At 26.9% G+C, this 27,832-nt stretch overlaps 1 long non-coding RNA gene across 1 annotated transcript; it reads right to left on the reverse strand.

Annotated features, from left to right (window-relative positions):
- On the reverse strand, positions 1–27,406 carry LOC126336226 (uncharacterized). Its single transcript, XR_007564924.1, has 2 exons — positions 26,714–27,406; positions 1–83 (listed from the first exon to the last, which is right to left on the reverse strand). It is a non-coding gene; the product is annotated as an uncharacterized LOC126336226 (long non-coding RNA).
- Positions 27,407–27,832: the final 426 nt, after the last annotated feature.

Raw genomic sequence — 27,832 nt, forward strand, 5'->3', positions numbered from 1 at the left:
TTTTTTATTAAGATTATTAATTTAATTTTAAAATTTTTGTAATAATGATAGAATTAGTATATTTATTTGTATGAAATTTTTACCTTGTGAACTTATTATAAGGAACTAGGCAAAATTGATTTCCGCCTGTTTATCAAAAACATGTCCTCTTGTTTATATTTTGAGGTCTGGCCTGCTCACTGAGCGTATTTTTAAAGAGCCGCGGTATTTTGACCGTGCAAAGGTAGCATAATCATTAGTCTCTTAATTAGTGGCTGGAATGAATGGCTTGACGAGAAATCAACTGTCTCTTAATAAATTTTTGAATTTAACTTTTGAGTCAAAAGGCTTAAATTCTTCTTTAGGACGAGAAGACCCTATAGAGCTTGACATTTTACTTTTATATAGTTTTTTGTTTGTCTTTCTATATTTAATGATGATGTTTTGTTGGGGTGACATGAAGAATAGATAAACTCTTCATTATTATATCATTTATTTATGTTTGTTATTTTGATCCATAATTTATGATCATAAGATTAAGTTACCTTAGGGATAACAGCGTAATTGTTTTTGAGAGCTCATATCGACAAAGCAGATTGCGACCTCGATGTTGGATTAAGAAAAATTTTGGGTGCAGGAGCCCAATGATTAGGTCTGTTCGACCTTTAAATTCTTACATGATCTGAGTTCAGACCGGCGTGAGCCAGGTCGGTTTCTATCCTTAGATTGTTAATCCATATTAGTACGAAAGGACCATATGGTTAAAATATTTTTTGTTATATTGATTAATATTAATTTATTTACTATTTTGACAGATTAATGTGTTGAATTTAGAATTCATTTATGTAGATTTTTTCTACAAATAGTATTGATACTTTATGATTTATTTATATTTATTTTGAATTTTCTTTTATTGGTTATTTGTGTTTTAATTAGTGTTGCCTTTTTAACTTTATTAGAGCGTAAGGTTTTAGGTTATATTCAGATTCGAAAGGGTCCAAATAAGGTAGGTTTTGTTGGAATTCCTCAGCCATTTAGAGATGCTATTAAGTTAATTTGTAAGGAGCAGCCAATTCCTATTATATCTAATTACCTACTTTATTATTTTTCCCCTGTTTTTAATTTAATGATTTCTTTAGCCGTTTGAGTAATTTTTCCTTATTTAACTTATATGTGTTCTTTTTCTTATGGATTTTTATTTTTTTTATGTTGTACTAGATTAGGTGTTTATACTGTTATAATTGCTGGTTGATCTTCTAATTCAAATTATTCATTATTAGGTTCTCTTCGTTCTGTTGCTCAAACAATTTCTTATGAAGTTAGTTTAGCTTTAATTTTATTGTCTTTAATTATTTTAATTGGTAGTTTTAATATGTTTGATTTTATAAACTATCAGCTTTATTGTGATTTATTATTATTTCTTTTCCTTTAGCTTTAGCTTGTTTTGCTTCTTGCTTAGCTGAAACTAATCGTACTCCTTTTGATTTTGCTGAAGGGGAATCTGAGTTAGTTTCAGGATTTAATATTGAGTATGGTGCGGGTGGTTTTACTTTAATTTTTTTAGCTGAATATACTATAATTGTCTTCATAAGAATGTTATTGGCTTTAATTTTTTTGGGCGGTGATTTTTATTCTTTTATATTTTTTATTAAGCTTGCTATTATATCTTTTGGTTTTATTTGGGTTCGTGGAACATTACCACGGTTCCGTTATGATAAATTAATGTACTTAGCTTGAAAAAGTTTTTTACCTTTATCTTTGAATTTTTTTATTTTCTATGTTGGTTTAAAGATTTTATTTATCTCATTTGTTTAGTGAAATTTTTTGAGAAAAGTTAATAGAAGAGTTAAACTTCTAATTTTATGTTTTCAAAACATATGCTTTTCCTAAGCTAATTAACTTTATTCCTTAATTAATTTATCTCATGCGTTTGCGACATGGACATTAATTAAGAAATATGTGAAGTAAATAATTGTTAAGATATGACCTGTTATAATATAAGGTTCTTCAACAGGTCGTTTACCAATTCACGTTAGTAAGCATACAACAACTACTATAATTCAGAATAAAATTTGATTGATAGGGTAAAATTGAATGCCTCGGAATGGTGTTTTATTATAAAATGGTAAAATTATTAAGATTCCAATTGATAAAAATAATGCAATAACACCTCCTAACTTATTAGGGATAGATCGTAGAATTGCATATGCAAATAGGAAATATCATTCTGGTTGAATGTGAACTGGTGTTACTAATGGGTTGGCAGGTACAAAGTTATCTGGATCTCCTAATAGGTAAGGATTAATTAAACATAGTATAATTAATAATGATGTTATTATTACAAATGTAATAGAATCCTTAAAGGTAAAGTATGGATGGAATGGAATTTTTTCAATATCTCCATTTAGTCCAAGAGGATTATTAGATCCTGTTTGGTGAAGAAAAAATAAATGAATTGCTGCTATAGCAGCAATAATAAATGGTAATACAAAATGGAATGTGAAGAATCGATTTAATGTTGCATTATCAACAGCGAATCCTCCTCATACTCATTGGACTAAATCTGTTCCTAAGTATGGGATTGCTGATAATAAATTAGTAATTACTGTTGCACCTCAAAAAGATATTTGGCCTCAGGGTAAGACATATCCTATAAATGCAGTTGCTGTAACTAAAAATAAAATCACTGTACCAATTATTCAGGTATGTATATATATATAAGATCCATAGTAAATTCCCCGTCCTACATGTAAGTAAATACAAATAAAAAATATAGATGCTCCATTTGCGTGTAAGGTTCGGATAATTCAACCATTATTTACGTCTCGGCAGATGTGTACTACACTACTGAATGCTATTTCAATATTTGATGTATAATGTATAGCTAAAAATAGTCCAGTTACGATTTGAATTACCAAACATAACCCTAATAGGGATCCAAAATTTCATCAAAATGAAATATTTGTTGGGGCAGGTAAGTCAATTAAAGAGTTATTAATAATTTTAATTAAAGGATGTCTTAATCGTAAGGATTTATTCATTAGTAATTATCTTATTTTACGAATAGGTCCCTGATTAATATTGGTGATTTTAACAACTGCTAGTAGTGCTAAAAATAAATAAATTATTATTATTATTGTAATAATGAATGTTGGTCTATTATATAATTTTTCTAAAGATATTGTTATTTCTTGATAATTGATTGAATTATCAATATTTATAGTTTCGGTGTTTTTGAAAAAGTCTATAAATATAGATATATCTAGAATAATTAATATTAATATGATAAATACTCACATTATTAATGTAATAATTATAGTGATTGATTTAGGCTGAAATATTTCGTTTGATGCAATTCTTGTAATGTAAATAAATAATACTAGTATACCACCAAGAAATGTTAAAAATAAAATATATGATAATCAATATCTTTCTATTATTGTTCCTGTTATTAATCCAACTAGGAAGGTTTGAAGGATAATAAAAAGCATTATTGATATTGGGTGTCTTAATTTAATAAAATTAATATTTATTACATTTGATAATTATATAATTATTATTTTGATCATTTCAGGGGTTAGTTTATTTAAAATACCAGTTTTGGGGACCGATGTTGGAAGCTTTTCCACCTCTGAAGTTTTAAAAGTGGGGGCTGGACTTATTTCCGGTTTACAAGACCGGCGTTTTTTTTAAACTATTAAAACTAATGTTTATATTCTCTATTTTTACTTCTTTATTGATTTATTTTGCTGGTGTTTATGTTTTTTCTTCTAAACGTAAACATTTATTAATGGTTCTTTTGAGATTAGAATATATTGTTCTTTCTTTATTTATGTTAGTTATTGTTTTTCTTATTGAGTTTGATTATGATTATTTTTTTCCTGTTATTTTTTTAGTTTTTTCTGTTTGTGAGGGTGCTTTAGGTCTTTCTATTTTAGTTTCAATAATTCGTTCTCATGGTAATGATTTTTTTAATTCTTTTGGTTTATCTTTATGTTAAAGTATTTATTTATAACTATTTTTTTGATCCCTCTTTGTTTATTAAATAATTGTTGATGGTTGGTTCATTCTTTAATGTTTCTGTCGGGTTTTGTTTTTATAATTTGTGTTTATTCATATGCTGATTTGAATATAATTAGATATTATTTTGGTATTGATTATTTTTCTTTTAGTTTAATTTTACTTAGTTTTTGGATTTGTTCTTTAATAATCACTGCTAGAGGTTCAGTTTATTTAAGTTCATATCATTCTAATTTTTTTGTTTTTATGGTTTTGATTTTAATAATTATGCTTTATTGTTCATTTGCTAGATTAAGTCTTCTTTCTTTTTATATTTTTTTTGAGGCTAGATTAGTTCCTACTTTACTTTTAATTTTGGGTTGGGGTTATCAACCTGAGCGTTTGCAGGCTGGTGTTTATTTAATTTTTTATACTTTGGTTGCTAGATTACCTTTATTATTAGTTTTATTTAAGGTTTATGACTTTTCTAATACTTTATATTTTCCTTTATTGGTTGATTTTGGTTCTTATTATTTTATGTTTTATGTATTTATAATTTTGGCTTTTTTAGTAAAGATACCTATGTTTTTGGTTCATTTATGACTTCCTAAGGCTCATGTAGAGGCCCCTATTTCAGGTAGAATAATTCTTGCTGGTGTTTTATTAAAGTTAGGTGGTTATGGTATTTTTCGTGTTATAAAGGTTATTTCTTATTTGGGTTTAAAGTTAAGTTATTTTTGATTGTCTTTAGGTTTATCTGGGGGTGTTATTGTAAGATTTATTTGTTTTCGTCAGGTTGATTTAAAGTCTTTAATTGCATATTCTTCTGTTGCTCATATAAGAATGGTTATTGGTGGATTGATGACTATGAATTGATGAGGTTGTGTAGGTTCTCTTTCTCTAATGGTTGGTCATGGTTTATGTTCTTCTGGTTTATTTTGTTTATCTAATATTATTTATGAACGTTTAGGTAGACGAAGATTATTAATTAACAAGGGTATAATTAATTTGATGCCAAGAATGGCTTTATGATGATTTCTTTTAAGATCATCAAATATGGCTGCTCCTCCTTCTTTAAATTTGGTAGGTGAAATTAGATTATTAAATAGAATTATATCTTGATCTTCTTTTAGAATCTTTGCTTTGATTTTTTTATCTTTTTTTAGAGCTGTTTATACTTTGTATATATATTCTTATTCTCAGCATGGGAATTATTATTCTGGTGTTTATACTTGTTCTCTTGGTTATTTTCGTGAATATCATCTTTTACTTTTACATTGATTGCCTTTAAATATTCTCTGTTTAAAGGGTGAATATTTCTTTGTTTAGTTTGCTTAAGTATTTTAATTAAAAATATTGTTTTGTGGAATCAATGATATGAAGTTTTTCATCTTAGGCCGTGAATTTATTTTCTATTTGTTCTTTGAGTTTTTTTTCTTTGTTTATTTCGAGAACTATAATTTTTATTTTAGGTATTTATTATTTAATAATTGATTATAGAGTTTTTGTTGAGTGAGAGCTTTTCAATTTAAATGGTTCTATAGTTGTTATAACTTTAATTTTGGATTGAATATCTCTTATTTTTATATCTTTTGTTATATATATTTCTTCTTTGGTTATTTATTATAGAGAGGATTATATATCTGGTGAAAAGAATATAAATCGTTTTATTATTATTGTTTTAATATTTATTCTTTCTATAGGTTTTTTAATTATTAGTCCTAATTTAATTAGAATTTTATTAGGTTGAGATGGTTTAGGTTTAGTTTCTTATTGTTTAGTTATTTATTATCAAAATGTAAAATCTTATAGTGCTGGTATATTAACTGCACTTTCTAATCGTATTGGTGATGTTGCTATTTTAATTTCTATTGCATGAATGTTAAATTTTGGTGGTTGAAATTATATTTATTATTATGATTTTATTTCTAATTCTTTCGAAATAAAGCTCATTACTATATTAATTGTTTTAGCAGCTATAACTAAGAGAGCTCAGATTCCGTTCTCTTCATGACTTCCTGCTGCTATAGCAGCTCCTACTCCTGTTTCTGCTTTAGTTCATTCTTCTACTCTTGTTACTGCTGGTGTTTATTTATTAATTCGTTTTAGACCAATATTGGATACTTATAATTGTGGTTGATTTTTACTTTTAATTGGTTGTATACCTATATTTATGGCTGGATTGGGCGCTAATTTTGAGTTTCATTTAAAGAAGATTATTGCTCTTTCTACTTTAAGACAACTTGGTTTAATAATAAGAATTTTGGCTATAGGTTATCCAAAGCTTGCATTTTTTCATTTATTGGCTCATGCTTTATTTAAGGCATTATTATTTATATGTGCAGGTTCAATAATTCATAATTTGAAGGATTCTCAGGATATTCGTTTTATAGGATCAATTGTTAATTTCATACCTTTAACTTCAGTTTGTTTTAATGTTTCTAGTTTATCTTTGTGTGGAATACCTTTTTTAGCGGGATTTTATTCAAAGGATTTAATTCTTGAGATGGTTTGTTTAAGATGAATTAATTGTTTAATTTTTTTTCTTTATTTTTTTTCTACTGGTTTAACTGCTTCTTATTCTTTTCGTTTGTTTTATTATTCAATATCTGGTGATAATAACTTTTATTCTAGATTTTCTTTTGATGATAAGGGTTATTATATTTCATTTGGAATAATTGGTCTATTGTTTGTTGCTGTTTTTGGTGGTAGTCTTTTATCTTGATTAATTTTTCCTATTCCTCATGTGATTGCTTTACCTTATTATTTAAAGTTTTTAACTATTACAGTTGTTATTTTAGGTGCTTATTTAGGTTATCTTATTTCTAATTTTGATTTTTCTCATAATTTATTTTCTTTAAGTATACTTTCTTTTGTTAGATTTGCTGGTTCTATATGATTTATACCTTTTCTTTCAACTAAGTTTATTAGATATATTCCTTTAAAAATAGGTTATTATTCATCTAAGTCATTTGATTATGGTTGAGGTGAATTACTTGGTGGTCAAGGTTTATATAGATTATTTATTTATTTAATTGGTTATATTCAAGGTTGATATGATTCTAATTTCAAGATTTATCTTTTAACTTTTATTTTTTGAATATTTATTTTGGTAATATTGTTTTTCGTTTACTTAAATAGCTTATAATTAGAGCGTGACACTGAAGATGTTAAGGAAGTATTTTTACTTTTAAGTATTTATAAATATAGATATATTATTTTTACAGTGAAAATGTAATGTTTTATTTAAACTATATAAATTTTAGAAATGTTAACGGAGTTTAACCGCTAATATAAAAAGTTAGCAGCTTTCATATTGGCTTTACATTACCTTAATTGGAACTATTATAGTTCAATTATATTATTAACAGTAATACGCCTCTTTTTGGCTTCAATTAATAAGAATAAGGGTAGTACATACCAATCTTCCAGGTCGAAACTGACTGCAATTTTTCGCTTCTTATTCTATTTAAGGTTGATTGATAATATCAATACTTTTTGAATGCAACCAAAATGTTATATTTAACTACAACCCTTTATTCTGCTCATTGTAATGCTCCTTGGTTTCATTCATGGTATAGTCCTCCTAATAGAACTAGAATAAAAAATATTGTTGATACTGTTCAGATTATAATGTCTGAAGTTTTAAAAATAATTACAATTGGTAGAATTAGTGCAATTTCTACATCAAAAATTAAAAAGATTACTGCGATTAGGAAGAATCGTATTGACAATGGTATTCGTGCTGATCTTTTTGGATCAAACCCACATTCAAATGGTGATCTTTTTTCTCGATCATTAATTAATTTTTTTGATAGTGTTGTTGCCAGGATTATAACAATTATTGGAATAATAAATCTAATGAAAACTCTTGTTGATAGAATTAGAATTGTTTTTCTTGATTTATATCAAGATTTCTGATTGGAAGTCAAATGTACTATTTATACTAGAGAAACAATTATCTACCTCATCAATAAATAGAGATATATAAGAATAATCATACTACGTCTACGAAGTGTCAGTATCATGCTGCTGCTTCAAATCCAAAGTGATGTCTTGGTGAAAATTGATTTATTGAGTGTCGAAGTAGACATGTTGATAAAAAGATTGTTCCAATAATTACGTGTAAACCATGGAATCCTGTTGCAACAAAGAATGTTGATCCAAAAACTGCATCTGCAATGGTAAAAGGTGCTTCTCAATATTCATATGCTTGAAGTATTGTAAAGTATAGTCCTAATAACACTGTGAAGAATAATCCTTGTAGTGCTTGAGTACGATTAGATTCCATTAAACTATGATGTGCTCATGTTACTGTTACTCCTGATGCTAAAAGAATAGCTGTATTATGTAATGGAATTTGTATAGGGTTAAAGGGTTGAATTCCTATTGGAGGTCATAGTATTCCTAGTTCAATTGTTGGTGCTAATCTTCTTCTAAAGAATGCTCTAAAAAAAGAAACGAAAAATAATACCTCTGATGCAATAAATAAAATTATTCCTCATCGTAATCCAATTGATACAAATCCTGTATGTAATCCTTGATATGTTCCTTCTCGTACTACATCTCGTCATCATTGAATTATAGTTAGTAGGGTAATTCCAAATCCAATTATGAATAAGTTAATATTAAATAGGTGGAATCATTTTGCTAGTCCTGATACTAGGACTATTGCTCCAATTGCTCCTGTTAATGGTCAAGGTCTATAGTCTACTAAGTGGAATGGGTGGTTTGAGTGAGTTGTTAACATAGGTTTAATATACTTCTCTAGAATATAGAGTTCTTAGAATTGAGAAAACATAGGCTTGAATTATTGCTACTGCTGATTCTAGAATTAATAGAAGTATTTGTCCAATAATTAGTAATGAGATTAAGTTTATTGCTATAGATGGTCCTGTGTTTCCTAATAAGGTTAATAATAAGTGTCCTGCAATTATATTTGCTGCCAACCGTACTGCTAATGTACCTGGTCGAATAACATTACTAATTGTTTCAATTAGTACTATAAATGATATTAATGCAGGCGGTGTACCTTGTGGTACAAGGTGTGTAAATATATGATTAGTATGGTTAATTCATCCAAATAATATAAATCTTAGCCATATAGGTAGGGCAATTGCAAATGTTAATGCTAAATGTCTTGTTCTAGTAAAAATATAAGGGAATAATCCTATAAAATTGTTAAATAATATTATAATAAAAATTGAGATGAAAATGAATGTTGTTCCATTAAATGATTTTGGTCCAAGAAGTGTTTTAAATTCATTATGTAAGGTTAAATTTAGTTTATTTCAGATAATGTTAATTCGTGATGGTGTAAGTCAAAATAGTGATGGGATTAATAATAGTCCTAGAAATGTTCTAGTTCAATTTAATGATAAATTAAAGATGTTAGTTGATGGGTCAAATGTTGAGAATAGATTTGTTATCATTTTCACTTTAAGTTTTTTATTTCAATTGTTCCTTTTTCTGCTCTTTTAATAAGGTTAGGTTTAAATGAGAAGAAGTTTATTTGATCAAACAAGATTAATGTAGCTGAAAATATAATGAATAGTGAGAATCATATAAGAGGGGATATTTGAGGGATTTGGATATAATTTCCCCATCAGAAGTAGTCGTTAATTTACTATTATTTGGTTTAAGAGACCATTACTTACTTTCAGTCATCTGATGAATTTCAAGGTGTACTAATTTTTTTTAGTTACTTTAGATTGACACTCTAATGTTATTTATTTTAACTAACTCCTTAAATTATCTTAGATAATCACTTAATAAATAAATTTACTGAAGTTCTTTCAATTACAATTGGTATAAATCTGTGGTTTGCTCCACAGATTTCTGAGCATTGTCCAAAGAATAATCCAGGTCGATTTATTGTGAATGTTCCTTGATTTAACCGACCTGGCGTTGCATCAATTTTAACCCCTAATGCAGGAACTGCTCATGAGTGTAGAACATCTGATGCTCTTGTTAATACTCGTACTTCTGTATTTATTGGTAGGATTGTTCGGTTATCTACATCTAGTAGTCGGAATCCATCATTTTCTAGGTCTTGTTCTGGTGTTATATAAGTGTCAAATTCTACGTCTATGAAGTCTGAATATTCATATCTTCAATATCATTGTCGTCCAATGGTTTTAATTGTAATTATTGCATCTACTGAATCATCAAGTAAATATAATAGTCGTAATGATGGAAGGGCAATAAAAATTAATGTAATTGCTGGTAAAGCTGTTCAGATTGTTTCAATTAAATGTCCATGAAGTATATTACGGTTAGTATAGGCAATAAATAATATATAACTTAGGGCATAACCTACAATTACTGTAATTAATAATAATACGACCATAGTATGATCATGAAAGAATGATAATTGCTCCATTAATGGTGAAGCTCCATCTTGAAGAGATAAATTTGATCATGTTGCCATTAATAAATATATTCTAATAAAAGGTCAAACCTTTATTTGTAGAGCTTAAATCTACTGCACTAATCTGCCATATTAGAATCTAGAGATTAATGGTAATTCTGAGTAACTATGTTCTGCAGGAGGGTTATTTTGTAGTCATTCTGTTGATCTTCTTATGTTAGCTCTAAATATAGTTGCTCGGTTTGTAATCATTCTTTCTCATATAATTACAATGAATATAATGATTCCTACAATAGAAATTGTAGACCCAATTCTTGATACTACGTTTCATGATGTATATGCGTCTGGGTAGTCAGAGTATCGTCGAGGTATTCCTGCTAATCCTAGGAAGTGTTGAGGAAAGAATGTTAAATTTACTCCAATGAATATAATTGTAAATTGGATTTTTAATCATGTATTATTTATAGTTAATCCTGTAAATAGTGGATATCATTGAATGACACCTCCTATAATTGCAAATACTGCTCCTATAGATAATACATAATGAAAGTGGGCTACTACATAATATGTATCATGTAATACAATATCAAGTGATGAATTTGCTAATACTAATCCTGTTAATCCACCAATTGTAAATAGGAAAATAAATCCTAGAGCTCATAATAATGGTGGATTGAACTTGAATTTAGTTCCATATAATGTAGCTAATCATCTAAATACCTTAAGTCCTGTAGGTACAGCAATAATTATTGTTGCTGATGTAAAATATGCTCGTGTGTCAACATCCATTCCTACTGTAAATATATGATGTGCTCATACAATAAATCCTATTAGTCCAATTGATAGTATAGCATAAATTATACCTAATGTTCCAAATGATTCAATTTTTCCTCTTTCTTGACATACAATATGTGAAATAATTCCGAACCCTGGTAGAATTAAAATATAAACTTCTGGGTGTCCAAAGAATCAAAATAGATGTTGATATAGAATTGGGTCACCCCCTCCTGCAGGGTCAAAGAATGATGTATTTAAATTTCGATCTGTTAATAATATAGTAATAGCTCCTGCTAAAACTGGAAGTGAAAGAAGGAGAAGTAATGCTGTAATAGCTACAGATCATACAAATAAAGGTGTTTGATCTAAAGTTATACTTTCTGATCGTATATTAATTGCTGTTGTAATGAAATTCACTGCACCAAGAATAGATGATACACCTGCTAAGTGCAGTGAAAAAATAGCTAGATCTACAGATGCACCCCCGTGTGCAATAGCTCCTGCTAGAGGAGGGTAAACTGTTCATCCTGTACCAGCACCATTATCTACTATAGAAGATGTAAGAAGAAGGGTTAGTGAAGGTGGTAGTAATCAAAAACTTATTTTATTTATTCGTGGAAATGCTATATCTGGTGCACCAATTATTAGTGGAACAAGTCAATTACCAAATCCACCAATTATAATAGGTATTACTATAAAGAAAATTATTACGAATGCGTGAGCTGTAATAATAACATTATAAATCTGGTCATCCCCAATTAGAGATCCGGGTTGGCCAAGTTCAGCACGAATAAGTATTCTTATTGATGTTCCTACTATTCCTGCTCATGCTCCAAATATGAAGTATAAAGTACCAATGTCCTTATGGTTTGTTGAGAATAATCATTTTTGCGGTAAGATGGCTGAATTTTAGGTGGTAGACTGTAAATCTACTTATGAGATGTTTTCTCTCTTATCATATTTAGGTCTTATATTCAATTATGATTCTAGACTGCAATTCTAGAGGTGTAAAATTTTACTAAGGCCTAAAAGATTATTCTTTTAATTATAACTTTGAAGGTTATTAGTTTGATTAACTTAAGTCCTTAGTATAATGAAATTAAGGTTGATGTTGAAATCAATCCTATTGTTGAAATTATTACTGTTATAGGAAGAATGATTCTTGATTTTTGGGACTTTATCTTTATAGATCACGAATTTTCTGTGTATGATATAATTAGAGCTGAGAATCTAATACGTATATAGTAGTAGTGTGTAATTGTAGTTAATACAACTATAATAGTTATAATAGTTGTTATATTGTTTTCTATTAATGATTGTATTACAATTCATTTTGGTAAGAATCCAAGGAATGGTGGTAGTCCACCTAAAGATAATAAAGATAAGAATATTATGAATTTAATTTCGGTTTTTATATTTCTGGCTGAATAAATTTGATTTATGAAAAATAAATTTATTTGCTTAAATAATAAAACTATAATTAATCTTAATAGTGAGTAAATAATGAAGTATAGTTCTCAGATGTTTTCTCTGACTGTTAATGATCTAATTATTCAACCTAGATGTCTGATTGATGAATATGCTAAAAGTTGTCGTAAGGATGTTAGATTTAAACCTCCTATTGCCCCAATAATAATTCTTAAGATAATAATTGTTCAAATAAAAGTTCTTAATTGAATACAATAAGATAAGACCATTATTGGGGCGATTTTTTGTCATGTTATTAATGTTAAACAATTATTTCATCTTGATGCTCCTATAACTTCTGGAAATCAGAAATGGAAAGGTGCAGCTCCAATCTTTAATAATAGTCTAGATCTAATTATTATTGATGGGATAAATTCTGTTTCCCATCCCATGGGATATTTTATTTGAATCAGCAAAATTGAAAATAATAATATTGTCGATGCTATTGCTTGGGCAGTAAAATATTTAATTGATGATTCATTTATTATTATATTTTTATTTCTTGTTAGGAGCGGAATAAATGAAAGTAAGTTGATCTCAAGTCCTATTCAAACCCCAAATCAGGAATTTGATGAAATGGACAGGATCGTTCCTATCATTAATGTTGATAGGAAGAGAAGTTTTGTAGAGTTGTTGGTCATAAAAAAGGAGAGGATTGATACCTCTATAAATGGGGTATGAACCCATTAGCTTGTTTAGCTTACCTTTTTACATTAAGGTGTATGATGCACATTAGTTTTTGATACTAAAGGAGGTAGTTTAATTCTATCTTATGTAATTTTAATGAAGGTAATTTTATTTACTTTATTTACCCTATCAAGGTAACCCTTTAATCAGGCACTTCATTTATTTAATATATAAATCGAAAGTTTTTTTTGAAATTCTTTTATGTATTATTTTGTTTAATTAGGATTAATTTATCCTGCTCATTTTATTTTTTTTATATATATATATAATAAATAATTTATATTAATATATTACATTTAATTGAAATTAAAGTATTATAAGATCATCTTACCATTATCAATTGATTATTTTAATGCAATTATTTACCTAGGATTATAGCTACTTATGTTTTTAGCTTAAAATAGGTTATTATAATATAATATATATAATAATATGTAATTTAATATTGAATATTATTATAATTGGATATAATAAATAAAATTATTAATTTAAATATAAAATATTATAATTAATATAAATAATTATACTAATTATAATAATATAATTATGTAAATTATCTATAATTAGATTATTTAACTAATATATATGAAAGTTAACTTAATATAAAAAAAAGAATTCATATTAATAACATATTATATTAAATTACATAATTGTATAAAATATATTTATTATATTATTTAATCTTTCTTTTTTTGAAATATTTGTTATGGCAGGTAAGTCAATTAAAGAGTTATTAATAATTTTAATTAAAGGATGTCTTAATCTTAAGGGTTTATTCATTAGTAATTATCTTATTTTACGAATAGGTCCCTGATTAATATTGGTGATTTTAACAACTGCTAGTAGTGCTAAAAATAAATAAATTATTATTATTATTGTAATAATCAATGTTGGTCTATTATATAATTTTTCTAAAGATATTGTTATTTCTTGATAATTGATTGAATTATCAATATTTATAGTTTCGGTGTTTTTGAAAAAGTCTATAAATATAGATATATCTAGAATAATTAATATTAATATGATAAATACTCACATTATTAATGTAATAATTATAGTGATTGATTTAGGCTGAAATATTTCGTTTGATGCAATTCTTGTAATGTAAATAAATAATACTAGTATACCACCAAGAAATGTTAAAAATAAAATATATGATAATCAATATCTTTCTATTATTGTTCCTGTTATTAATCCAACTAGGAAGGTTTGAAGGATAATAAAAAGCATTATTGGTATTGGGTGTCTTAATTTAATAAAATTAATATTTATTACATTTGATAATGATATAATTATTATTTTGATCATTTCAGGGGTTAGTTTATTTAAAATACCGGTTTTGGGGAGCTTTGGAAGCTTTTCCACCTCTGAAGTTTTAAAAGTGGGGGCTGGACTTATTTCCGGTTTACAAGACCGGCGTTTTTTTTAAACTATTAAAACTAATGTTTATATTCTCTATTTTTACTTCTTTATTGATTTATTTTGCTGGTGTTTATGTTTTTTCTTCTAAACGTAAACATTTATTAATGGTTCTTTTGAGATTAGAATATATTGTTCATTCTTTATTTATGTTAGTTATTGTTTTTCTTATTGAGTTTGATTATGATTATTTTTTTCCTGTTATTTTTTTAGTTTTTTCTGTTTGTGAGGGTGCTTTAGGTCTTTCTATTTTAGTTTCAATAATTCGTTCTCATGGTAATGATTTTTTTAATTCTTTTGGTTTATCTTTATGTTAAAGTATTTATTTATAACTATTTTTTTGATCCCTCTTTGTTTATTAAATAATTGTTGATGGTTGGTTCATTCTTTAATGTTTCTGTCGGGTTTTGTTTTTATAATTTGTGTTTATTCATATGCTGATTTGAATATAATTAGATATTATTTTGGTATTGATTATTTTTCTTTTAGTTTAATTTTACTTAGTTTTTGGATTTGTTCTTTAATAATCACTGCTAGAGGTTCAGTTTATTTAAGTTCATATCATTCTAATTTTTTGTTTTTATGGTTTTGATTTTAATAATTATGCTTTATTGTTCATTTGCTAGATTAAGTCTTCTTTCTTTTTATATTTTTTTTGAGGCTAGATTAGTTCTTACTTTACTTTTAATTTTGGGTTGGGGTTATCAACCTGAGCGTTTGCAGGCTGGTGTTTTTTTAATTTTTTATACTTTGGTTGCTAGATTACCTTTATTATTAGTTTTATTTAAGGTTTATGATTTTTCTAATACTTTATATTTTCCTTTATTGGTTGATTTTGGTTCTTATTATTTTATGTTTTATGTATTTATAATTTTGGCTTTTTTAGTTAAGATACCTATGTTTTTGGTTCATTTATGACTTCCTAAGGCTCATGTAGAGGCCCCTATTTCAGGTAGAATAATTCTTGCTGGTGTTTTATTAAAGTTAGGTGGTTATGGTATTTTTCGTGTTATAAAGGTTATTTCTTATTTGGGTTTAAAGTTTAATTATTTTTGATTGTCTTTAGGTTTATCTGGGGGTGTTATTGTAAGATTTATTTGTTTTCGTCAGGTTGATTTAAAGTCTTTAATTGCATATTCTTCTGTTGCTCATATAAGAATGGTTATTGGTGGATTGATGACTATGAATTGATGAGGTTGTGTAGGTTCTCTTTCTCTAATGGTTGGTCATGGTTTATGTTCTTCTGGTTTATTTTGTTTATCTAATATTATTTATGAACGTTTAGGTAGACGAAGATTATTAATAAACAAGGGTATAATTAATTTGATGCCAAGAATGGCTTTATGATGATTTCTTTTAAGATCATCAAATATGGCTGCTCCTCCTTCTTTAAATTTGGTAGGTGAAATTAGATTATTAAATAGAATTATATCTTGATCTTCTTTTAGATTCTTTGCTTTGATTTTTTTATCTTTTTTTAGAGCTGTTTATACTTTGTATATATATTCTTATTCTCAGCATGGGAATTATTATTCTGGTGTTTATACTTGTTCTCTTGGTTATTTTCGTGAATATCATCTTTACTTTTACATTGATTGCCTTTAAATATTCTCTGTTTAAAGGGTGAATATTTCTTTGTTTAGTTTGCTTAAGTATTTTAATTAAAAATATTGTTTTGTGGAATCAATGATATGAAGTTTTTCATCTTAGGCCGTGAATTTATTTTCTATTTGTTCTTTGAGTTTTTTTTCTTTGTTTATTTCGAGAACTATAATTTTTATTTTAGGTATTTATTATTTAATAATTGATTATAGAGTTTTTGTTGAGTGAGAGCTTTTCAATTTAAATGGTTCTATAGTTGTTATAACTTTAATTTTGGATTGAATATCTCTTATTTTTATATCTTTTGTTATATATATTTCTTCTTTGGTTATTTATTATAGAGAGGATTATATATCTGGTGAAAAGAATATAAATCGTTTTATTATTATTGTTTTAATATTTATTCTTTCTATAGGTTTTTTAATTATTAGTCCTAATTTAATTAGAATTTTACTAGGTTGAGATGGTTTAGGTTTAGTTTCTTATTGTTTAGTTATTTATTATCAAAATGTAAAATCTTATAGTGCTGGTATATTAACTGCACTTTCTAATCGTATTGGTGATGTTGCTATTTTAATTTCTATTGCATGAATGTTAAATTTTGGTGGTTGAAATTATATTTATTATTATGATTTTATTTCTAATTCTTTTGAAATAAAGCTCATTACTATATTAATTGTTTTAGCAGCTATAACTAAGAGAGCTCAGATTCCTTTCTCTTCATGACTTCCTGCTGCTATAGCAGCTCCTACTCCTGTTTCTGCTTTAGTTCATTCTTCTACTCTTGTTACTGCTGGTGTTTATTTATTAATTCGTTTTAGACCAATATTGGATACTTATAATTGTGGTTGATTTTTACTTTTAATTGGTTGTATAACTATATTTATGGCTGGATTGGGCGCTAATTTTGAGTTTCATTTAAAGAAGATTATTGCTCTTTCTACTTTAAGACAACTTGGTTTAATAATAAGAATTTTGGCTATAGGTTATCCAAAGCTTGCATTTTTTCATTTATTGGCTCATGCTTTATTTAAGGCATTATTATTTATATGTGCAGGTTCAATAATTCATAATTTGAAGGATTCTCAGGATATTCGTTTTATAGGATCAATTGTTAATTTCATACCTTTAACTTCAGTTTGTTTTAATGTTTCTAGTTTATCTTTGTGTGGAATACCTTTTTTAGCGGGATTTTATTCAAAGGATTTAATTCTTGAGATGGTTTGTTTAAGATGAATTAATTGTTTAATTTTTTTTCTTTATTTTTTTTCTACTGGTTTAACTGCTTCTTATTCTTTTCGTTTGTTTTATTATTCAATATCTGGTGATAATAATTTTTATTCTAGATTTTCTTTTGATGATAAGGGTTATTATATTTCATTTGGAATAATTGGTCTATTGTTTGTTGCTGTTTTTGGTGGTAGTCTTTTATCTTGATTAATTTTTCCTATTCCTCATGTGATTGCTTTACCTTATTATTTAAAGTTTTTAACTATTACAGTTGTTATTTTAGGTGCTTATTTAGGTTATCTTATTTCTAATTTTGATTTTTCTCATAATTTATTTTCTTTAAGTATACTTTCTTTTGTTAGATTTGCTGGTTCTATATGATTTATACCTTTTCTTTCAACTAAGTTTATTAGATATATTCCTTTAAAAATAGGTTATTATTCATCTAAGTCATTTGATTATGGTTGAGGTGAATTACTTGGTGGTCAAGGTTTATATAGATTATTTATTTATTTAATTGGTTATATTCAAGGTTGATATGATTCTAATTTCAAGATTTATCTTTTACTTTTATTTTTTGAATATTTATTTTGGTAATATTGTTTTTCGTTTACTTAAATAGCTTATAATTAGAGCGTGACACTGAAGATGTTAAGGAAGTATTTTTACTTTTAAGTATTTATAAATATAGATATATTATTTTTACAGTGAAAATGTAATGTTTTATTTAAACTATATAAATTTTAGAAATGTTAACGGAGTTTAACCGCTAATATAAAAAGTTAGCAGCTTTCATATTGGCTTTACATTACCTTAATTGGAACTATTATAGTTCAATTATATTATTAACAGTAATACGCCTCTTTTTGGCTTCAATTAATAAGAATAAGGGTAGTACATACCAATCTTCCAGGTCGAAACTGACTGCAATATTTCGCTTCTTATTCTATTTAAGGTTGATTGATAATATCAATACTTTTTGAATGCAACCCAAATGTTATATTTAACTACAACCCTTTATTCTGCTCATTGTAATGCTCCTTGGTTTCATTCATGGTATAGTCCTCCTAATAGAACTAGAATAAAAAATATTGTTGATACTGTTCAGATTATAATGTCTGAAGTTTTAAAAATAATTACAATTGGTAGAATTAGTGCAATTTCTACATCAAAAATTAAAAAGATTACTGCGATTAGGAAGAATCGTATTGACAATGGTATTCGTGCTGATCTTTTTGGATCAAACCCACATTCAAATGGTGATCTTTTTTCTCGATCATTAATTAATTTTTTTGATAGTGTTGTTGCCAGGATTATAACAATTATTGGAATAATAAATCTAATGAAAACTCTTGTTGATAGAATTAGAATTTTTTTCTTGATTTATATCAAGCTTTCTGATTGGAAGTCAAATGTACTATTTATACTAGAGAAACAATTATCTACCTCATCAATAAATAGAGATATATAAGAATAATCATACTACGTCTACGAAGTGTCAGTATCATGCTGCTTCTTCAAATCCAAAGTGATGTCTTGGTGAAAATTGATTTATTGAGTGTCGAAGTAGACATGTTGATAAAAAGATTGTTCCAATAATTACGTGTAAACCATGGAATCCTGTTGCAACAAAGAATGTTGATCCATAAACTGCATCTGCAATGGTAAAAGGTGCTTCTCAATATTCATATGCTTGAAGTATTGTAAAGTATAGTCCTAAAAACACTGTGAAGAATAATCCTTGTAGTGCTTGAGTATGATTAGATTCCATTAAACTATGATGTGCTCATGTTACTGTTACTCCTGATGCTAAAAGAATAGCTGTATTAAGTAATGGAATTTGTATAGGGTTAAAGGGTTGAATTCCTATTGGAGGTCATAGTATTCCTAGTTCAATTGTTGGTGCTAATCTTCTTCTAAAGAATGCTCAAAAAAAAGAAACGAAAAATAATACCTCTGATGCAATAAATAAAATTATTCCTCATCGTAATCCAATTGATACAAATCCTGTATGTAATCCTTGATATGTTCCTTCTCGTACTACATCTCGTCATCATTGAATTATAGTTAGTAGGGTAATTCCAAATCCAATTATGAATAAGTTAATATTAAATAGGTGGAATCATTTTGCTAGTCCTGATACTAGGACTATTGCTCCAATTGCTCCTGTTAATGGTCAAGGTCTATAGTCTACTAAGTGGAATGGGTGGTTTGAGTGAGTTGTTAACATAGGTTTAAAATACTTCTCTAGAAAATAGAGTTCTTAGAATTGAGAAAACATAGGCTTGAATTATTGCTACTGCTGATTCTAGAATTAATAGAAGTATTTGTCCAATAATTAGTAATGAGATTAAGTTTATTGCTATAGATGGTCCTGTGTTTCCTAATAAGGTTAATAATAAGTGTCCTGCAATTATATTTGCTGCCAACCGTACTGCTAATGTACCTGGTCGAATAACATTACTAATTGTTTCAATTTGTACTATAAATGATATTAATGCAGGCGGTGTACCTTGTGGTACAAGGTGTGTGAATATATGATTAGTATGGTTAATTCATCCAAATAATATAAATCTTAGCCATATAGGTAGGGCAATTGCAAATGTTAATGCTAAATGTCTTGTTCTAGTAAAAATATAAGGGAATAATCCTATGAAATTGTTAAATAATATTATAATAAAAATTGAGATGAAAATGAATGTTGTTCCATTAAATGATTTTGGTCCAAGAAGTGTTTTAAATTCATTATGTAAGGTTAAATTTAGTTTATTTCAGATAATGTTAATTCGTGATGGTGTAAGTCAAAATAGTGATGGGATTAATAATAGTCCTAGAAATGTTCTAGTTCAATTTAATGATAAATTAAAGATGTTAGTTGATGGGTCAAATGTTGAGAATAGATTTGTTATCATTTTCAATTTAAGTTTTTTATTTCAATTGTTCCTTTTTCTGCTCTTTTAATAAGGTTAGGTTTAAATGAGAAGAAGTTTATTTGATTAAACAAGATTAATGTAGCTGAAAATATAATGAATAGTGAGAATCATATAAGAGGGGATATTTGAGGGATTTGGATATAATTTCCCCATCAGAAGTAGTCGTTAATTTACTATTATTTGGTTTAAGAGACCATTACTTACTTTCAGTCATCTGATGAATTTCAAGGTGTACTAATTTTTTTTAGTTACTTTAGATTGACACTCTAATGTTATTTATTTTAACTAACTCCTTAAATTATCTTAGATAATCACTTAATAAATAAATTTACTGAAGTTCTTTCAATTACAATTGGTATAAATCTGTGGTTTGCTCCACAGATTTCTGAGCATTGTCCAAAGAATAATCCAGGTCGATTTATTGTGAATGTTCCTTGATTTAACCGACCTGGCGTTGCATCAATTTTAACCCCTAATGCAGGAACTGCTCATGAGTGTAGAACATCTGATGCTCTTGTTAATACTCGTACTTCTGTATTTATTGGTAGGATTGTTCGGTTATCTACATCTAGTAGTCGGAATCCATCATTTTCTAGGTCTTGTTCTGGTGTTATATAAGTGTCAAATTCTACGTCTATGAAGTCTGAATATTCATATCTTCAATATCATTGTCGTCCAATGGTTTTAATTGTAATTATTGCATCTACTGAATCATCAAGTAAATATAATAGTCGTAATGATGGAAGGGCAATAAAAATTAATGTAATTGCTGGTAAAGCTGTTCAGATTGTTTCAATTAAATGTCCATGAAGTATATTACGGTTAGTATAGGCAATAAATAATATATAACTTAGGGCATAACCTACAATTACTGTAATTAATAATAATACGACCATAGTATGATTATGAAAGAATGATAATTGCTCCATTAATGGTGAAGCTCCATCTTGAAGAGATAAATTTGATCATGTTGCCATTAATAAATATATTCTAATAAAAGGTCAAACCTTTATTTGTAGAGCTTAAATCTACTGCACTAATCTGCCATATTAGAATCTAGAGATTAATGGTAATTCTGAGTAACTATGTTCTGCAGGAGGGTTATTTTGTAGTCATTCTGTTGATCTTCTTATGTTAGCTCTAAATATAGTTGCTCGGTTTGTAATCATTCTTTCTCATATAATTACAATGAATATAATGATTCCTACAATAGAAATTGTAGACCCAATTCTTGATACTACGTTTCATGATGTATATGCGTCTGGGTAGTCAGAGTATCGTCGAGGTATTCCTGCTAATCCTAGGAAGTGTTGAGGAAAGAATGTTAAATTTACTCCAATGAATATAATTGTAAATTGGATTTTTAATCATGTATTATTTATAGTTAATCCTGTAAATAGTGGATATCATTGAATGACACCTCCTATAATTGCAAATACTGCTCCTATAGATAATACATAATGAAAGTGGGCTACTACATAATATGTATCATGTAATACAATATCAAGTGATGAATTTGCTAATACTAATCCTGTTAATCCACCAATTGTAAATAGGAAAATAAATCCTAGAGCTCATAATAATGGTGGATTGAACTTGAATTTAGTTCCATATAATGTAGCTAATCATCTAAATACCTTAAGTCCTGTAGGTACAGCAATAATTATTGTTGCTGATGTAAAATATGCTCGTGTGTCAACATCCATTCCTACTGTAAATATATGATGTGCTCATACAATAAATCCTATTAGTCCAATTGATAGTATAGCATAAATTATACCTAATGTTCCAAATGATTCAATTTTTCCTCTTTCTTGACATACAATATGTGAAATAATTCCGAACCCTGGTAGAATTAAAATATAAACTTCTGGGTGTCCAAAGAATCAAAATAGATGTTGATATAGAATTGGGTCACCCCCTCCTGCAGGGTCAAAGAATGATGTATTTAAATTTCGATCTGTTAATAATATAGTAATAGCTCCTGCTAAAACTGGAAGTGAAAGAAGGAGAAGTAATGCTGTAATAGCTACAGATCATACAAATAAAGGTGTTTGATCTAAAGTTATACTTTCTGATCGTATATTAATTGCTGTTGTAATGAAATTCACTGCACCAAGAATAGATGATACACCTGCTAAGTGCAGTGAAAAAATAGCTAGATCTACAGATGCACCCCCGTGTGCAATAGCTCCTGCTAGAGGAGGGTAAACTGTTCATCCTGTACCAGCACCATTATCTACTATAGAAGATGTAAGAAGAAGGGTTAGTGAAGGTGGTAGTAATCAAAAACTTATATTATTTATTCGTGGAAATGCTATATCTGGTGCACCAATTATTAGTGGAACAAGTCAATTACCAAATCCACCAATTATAATAGGTATTACTATAAAGAAAATTATTACGAATGCGTGAGCTGTAATAATAACATTATAAATCTGGTCATCCCCAATTAGAGATCCGGGTTGGCCAAGTTCAGCACGAATAAGTATTCTTATTGATGTTCCTACTATTCCTGCTCATGCTCCAAATATGAAGTATAAAGTACCAATGTCCTTATGGTTTGTTGAGAATAATCATTTTTGCGGTAAGATGGCTGAATTTTAGGTGGTAGACTGTAAATCTACTTATGAGATGTTTTCTCTCTTATCATATTTAGGTCTTATATTCAATTATGATTCTAGACTGCAATTCTAGAGGTGTAAAATTTTACTAAGGCCTAAAAGATTATTCTTTTAATTATAACTTTGAAGGTTATTAGTTTGATTAACTTAAGTCCTTAGTATAATGAAATTAAGGTTGATGTTGAAATCAATCCTATTGTTGAAATTATTACTGTTATAGGAAGAATGATTCTTGATTTTTGGGACTTTATCTTTATAGATCACGAATTTTCTGTGTATGATATAATTAGAGCTGAGAATCTAATACGTATATAGTAGTAGAGTGTAATTGTAGTTAATACAACTATAATAGTTATAATAGTTGTTATATTGTTTTCTATTAATGATTGTATTACAATTCATTTTGGTAAGAATCCAAGGAATGGTGGTAGTCCACCTAAAGATAATAAAGATAAGAATATTATGAATTTATTTCGGTTTTTATATTTTTGGCTGAATAAATTTGATTTATGAAAAATAAATTTATTTGCTTAAATAATAAAACTATAATTAATCTTAATAGTGAGTAAATAATGAAGTATAGTTCTCAGATGTTTTCTCTGACTGTTAATGATCTAATTATTCAACCTAGATGTCTGATTGATGAATATGCTAAAAGTTGTCGTAAGGATGTTTGATTTAAACCTCCTATTGCCCCAATAATAATAATTAAGATAATAATTGTTCAAATAAAAGTTCTTAATTGAATACAATAAGATAATTCCATTATTGGGGCGATTTTTTGTCATGTTATTAATGTTAAACAATTATTTCATCTTGATGCTCCTATAACTTCTGGAAATCAGAAATGGAAAGGTGCAGCTCCAATCTTTAATAATAGTCTAGATCTAATTATTATTGATGGGATAAATTCTGTTTACCATCCCATGGGATATTTTATTTGAATCAGCAAAATTGAAAATAATAATATTGTCGATGCTATTGCTTGGACAATAAAATATTTAATTGATGATTCATTTATTATTATATTTTTATTTCTTGTTAGGAGCGGAATAAATGAAAGTAAGTTGATCTCAAGTCCTATTCAAACCCCAAATCAGGAATTTGATGAAATGGACAGGATCGTTCCTATCATTAATGTTGATAGGAAGAGAAGTTTTGTAGAGTTGTTGGTCATTAAAAAGGAGAGGATTGATACCTCTATAAATGGGGTATGAACCCATTAGCTTGTTTAGCTTACCTTTTTACATTAAGGTGTATGATGCACGTTAGTTTTTGATACTAAAGGAGGTAGATTAATTCTATCTTATGTAATTTTAATGAAGGTAATTTTATTTACTTTATTTACCCTATCAAGGTAACCCTTTAATCAGGCACTTCATTTATTTAATATATAAATCGAAAGTTTTTTTTTGAAATTCTTTTATGTATTATTTTGTTTAATTAGGATTAATTTATCCTGCTCATTTTATTTTTTTTATATATATATATAATAAATAATTTATATTAATATATTACATTTAATTGAAATTAAAGTATTATAAGATCATCTTATCATTATCAATTGATTATTTTAATGCAATTATTTACCTAGGATTATAGCTACTTATGTTTTTAGCTTAAAATAGGTTATTATAATATAATATATATAATAATATGTAATTTAATATTTAATATTATTATAATTGGATATAATAAATAAAATTATTAATTTAAATATAAAATATTATAATTAATAAAATAATTATAATAATTATAATAATATAATTATGTAAATTATCTATAATTAGATTATTTAACTAATATATATGAAAGTTAACTTAATATAAAAAAAGAATTCATATTAATAACATATTATATTAAATTACATAATTGTATAAAATATATTTATTATATTATTTAAACTTTCTTTATTTATTAGTGAAAAGAAAGATAAAATAAGAAAGAATATAATACATTTATTGCTATACATGTTCCAAATTAATCTTTAATTATATATAATAGAGAAGTTGTTGTGGTCATACATAGGGGCGTTTCTTTTTTTTTGTTAATGTTTGTGGTTTTCTTCTTTTTTTTTCTTTAAATATTTGAATCTTTTATTTTTTCCTGAATTAATAGATTTAAAATTATCTTATTTTTTATTTTTAAAAGTTTTATTCTTGCTTGTTTATTCACTTTTTCTTTGTATTATATGTAAGTTTTGTTAGACTAAATGTTCTTTTTGCAGTAATTTGATTTAATTATCAAGTGATTTTGGATTTAGCAATTGATTTAGTATTGGCATAATTCGTGCCAGCAGTTCACGGTTATACGATTGATACAAGTGAATATTATTGGTTGTTTATATTATTAGGGTTGAAATATAAATTTGTAAGGTGAAATGTTAAAATTTATTTGTGGCCCTTTTTATGAATCTGTGAAATTTAAATAATAAACTAGGATTAGATACCCTATTATTTTAAATGTTAATTATATTTACCAGGGTACTATTAGTTAAGGTCTTTAAACCCAAAGAATTTGGTGGTATCTCATTCCATTCAGAGGAACCTACCCCATGATTGATAATACACGATTTACTCTACTTAATTTATTTGTTTGTATATCTCCGTTATCAGAGAATCTTTTTAGAGTTATAATTCTCAAGATTTATAATTATAAAATATTTCAGGTCAAGGTGCAGCTTATAGTTAAGAGGAGGTGGGTTACAATAGATTTTTGTTTATAACGGATTTGATAGTGAAATACTGTTAATGAAGGTGGATTTGATAGTAATTTAATTTATTTAATTTAACTGTTATTGGCTCTGAGACGTGTACACATCGCCCGTCGCTCTCATTATTGATTATTCTATTTTATTTTAAAGTAGCTTCAATTTAGATGAGATAAGTCGTAACATAGTAGATGTACTGGAAAGTGTATCTAGGAAGAGTTTCAAGATATAACTTATTAGAAAAGTGTTTCATTTACACTGAAAATTTTTCTGTGCAAATCAGGATATCTTGATTATTTATTTTATTATATTTATTTTTTGGTTATTTAATTATTTAATATAAATAATTTTATTGTATTTTTGTCTTAGTATATTTTATAGAATTGATTTTTTAAATTATAGTTTATTGGTAATGTAAGTGTTTTATGAAATATTATTTTACATTTTTTTAAGTAGATTTTATTTATTGTACCTTTTGTATCAGGGTTTATCAAAATTTTAGTATTTATTTTACTTGTCTCGATTTGGGTTGATTTATAAATAATTTATAGTTAATGTATCATAATTATTATTAAATTATTTATAGAAATGAGATGTTAATCGTTTCCCAAGATATCTAGTTTCTTAAGAAATAATTTAATTTTTTAAAGTTATTTGTTTTTATTTAATTTTTTAAGTAAAAATATTAACTTATTTATTCTTTAAGGGATAAGCTTTGAAGTTAATAACCTATAATTTATTTTATAGAAATATAATAGTAAGCTTTAAACCAGCTATCTTTAAGATTACGTTTTAGTTCATTATTTTTTATTTTGATTTTATAAATATTTTAGGTTTTTTATTAAGATTATTAATTTAATTTTAAAATTTTTGTAATAATGTTGAATTAGTATATTTATTTGTATGAAATTTTTACCCTGTGAACTTATTATAAGGAACTAGGCAAAATTGATTTCCGCCTGTTTATCAAAAACATGTCCTCTTGTTTATATTTTGAGGTCTGGCCTGCTCACTGAGCGTATTTTTAAAGAGCCGCGGTATTTTGACCGTGCAAAGGTAGCATAATCATTAGTCTCTTAATTAGTGGCTGGAATGAATGGCTTGACGAGAAATCAACTGTCTCTTAATAAATTTTTGAATTTAACTTTTGAGTCAAAAGGCTTAAATTCTTCTTTAGGACGAGAAGACCCTATAGAGCTTGACATTTTACTTTTATATAGTTTTTTGTTTGTCTTTCTATATTTAATGATGATGTTTTGTTGGGGTGACATGAAGAATAGATAAACTCTTCATTATTATATCATTTATTTATGTTTGTTATTTTGATCCATAATTTATGATCATAAGATTAAGTTACCTTAGGGATAACAGCGTAATTGTTTTTGAGAGCTCATATCGACAAAGCAGATTGCGACCTCGATGTTGGATTAAGAAAAATTTTGGGTGCAGGAGCCCAATGATTAGGTCTGTTCGACCTTTAAATTCTTACATGATCTGAGTTCAGACCGGCGTGAGCCAGGTCGGTTTCTATCCTTAGATTGTTAATCCATATTAGTACGAAAGGACCATATGGTTAAAATATTTTTTGTTATATTGATTAATATTAATTTATTTACTATTTTGACAGATTAATGTGTTGAATTTAGAATTCATTTATGTAGATTTTTTCTACAAATAGTATTGATACTTTATGATTTATTTATATTTATTTTGAATTTTCTTTTATTGGTTATTTGTGTTTTAATTAGTGTTGCCTTTTTAACTTTATTAGAGCGTAAGGTTTTAGGTTATATTCAGATTCGAAAGGGTCCAAATAAGGTAGGTTTTGTTGGAATTCCTCAGCCATTTAGAGATGCTATTAAGTTAATTTGTAAGGAGCAGCCAATTCCTATTATATCTAATTACCTACTTTATTATTTTCCCCTGTTTTTAATTTAATGATTTCTTTAGCCGTTTGAGTAATTTTTCCATATTTAACTTATATGTGTTCTTTTTCTTATGGATTTTTATTTTTTTTATGTTGTACTAGATTAGG

This window comes from Schistocerca gregaria, chromosome 2 (assembly GCF_023897955.1).
Source record: "Schistocerca gregaria isolate iqSchGreg1 chromosome 2, iqSchGreg1.2, whole genome shotgun sequence".
NCBI classification, from domain to species: Eukaryota; Metazoa; Arthropoda; class Insecta; order Orthoptera; family Acrididae; genus Schistocerca; species Schistocerca gregaria.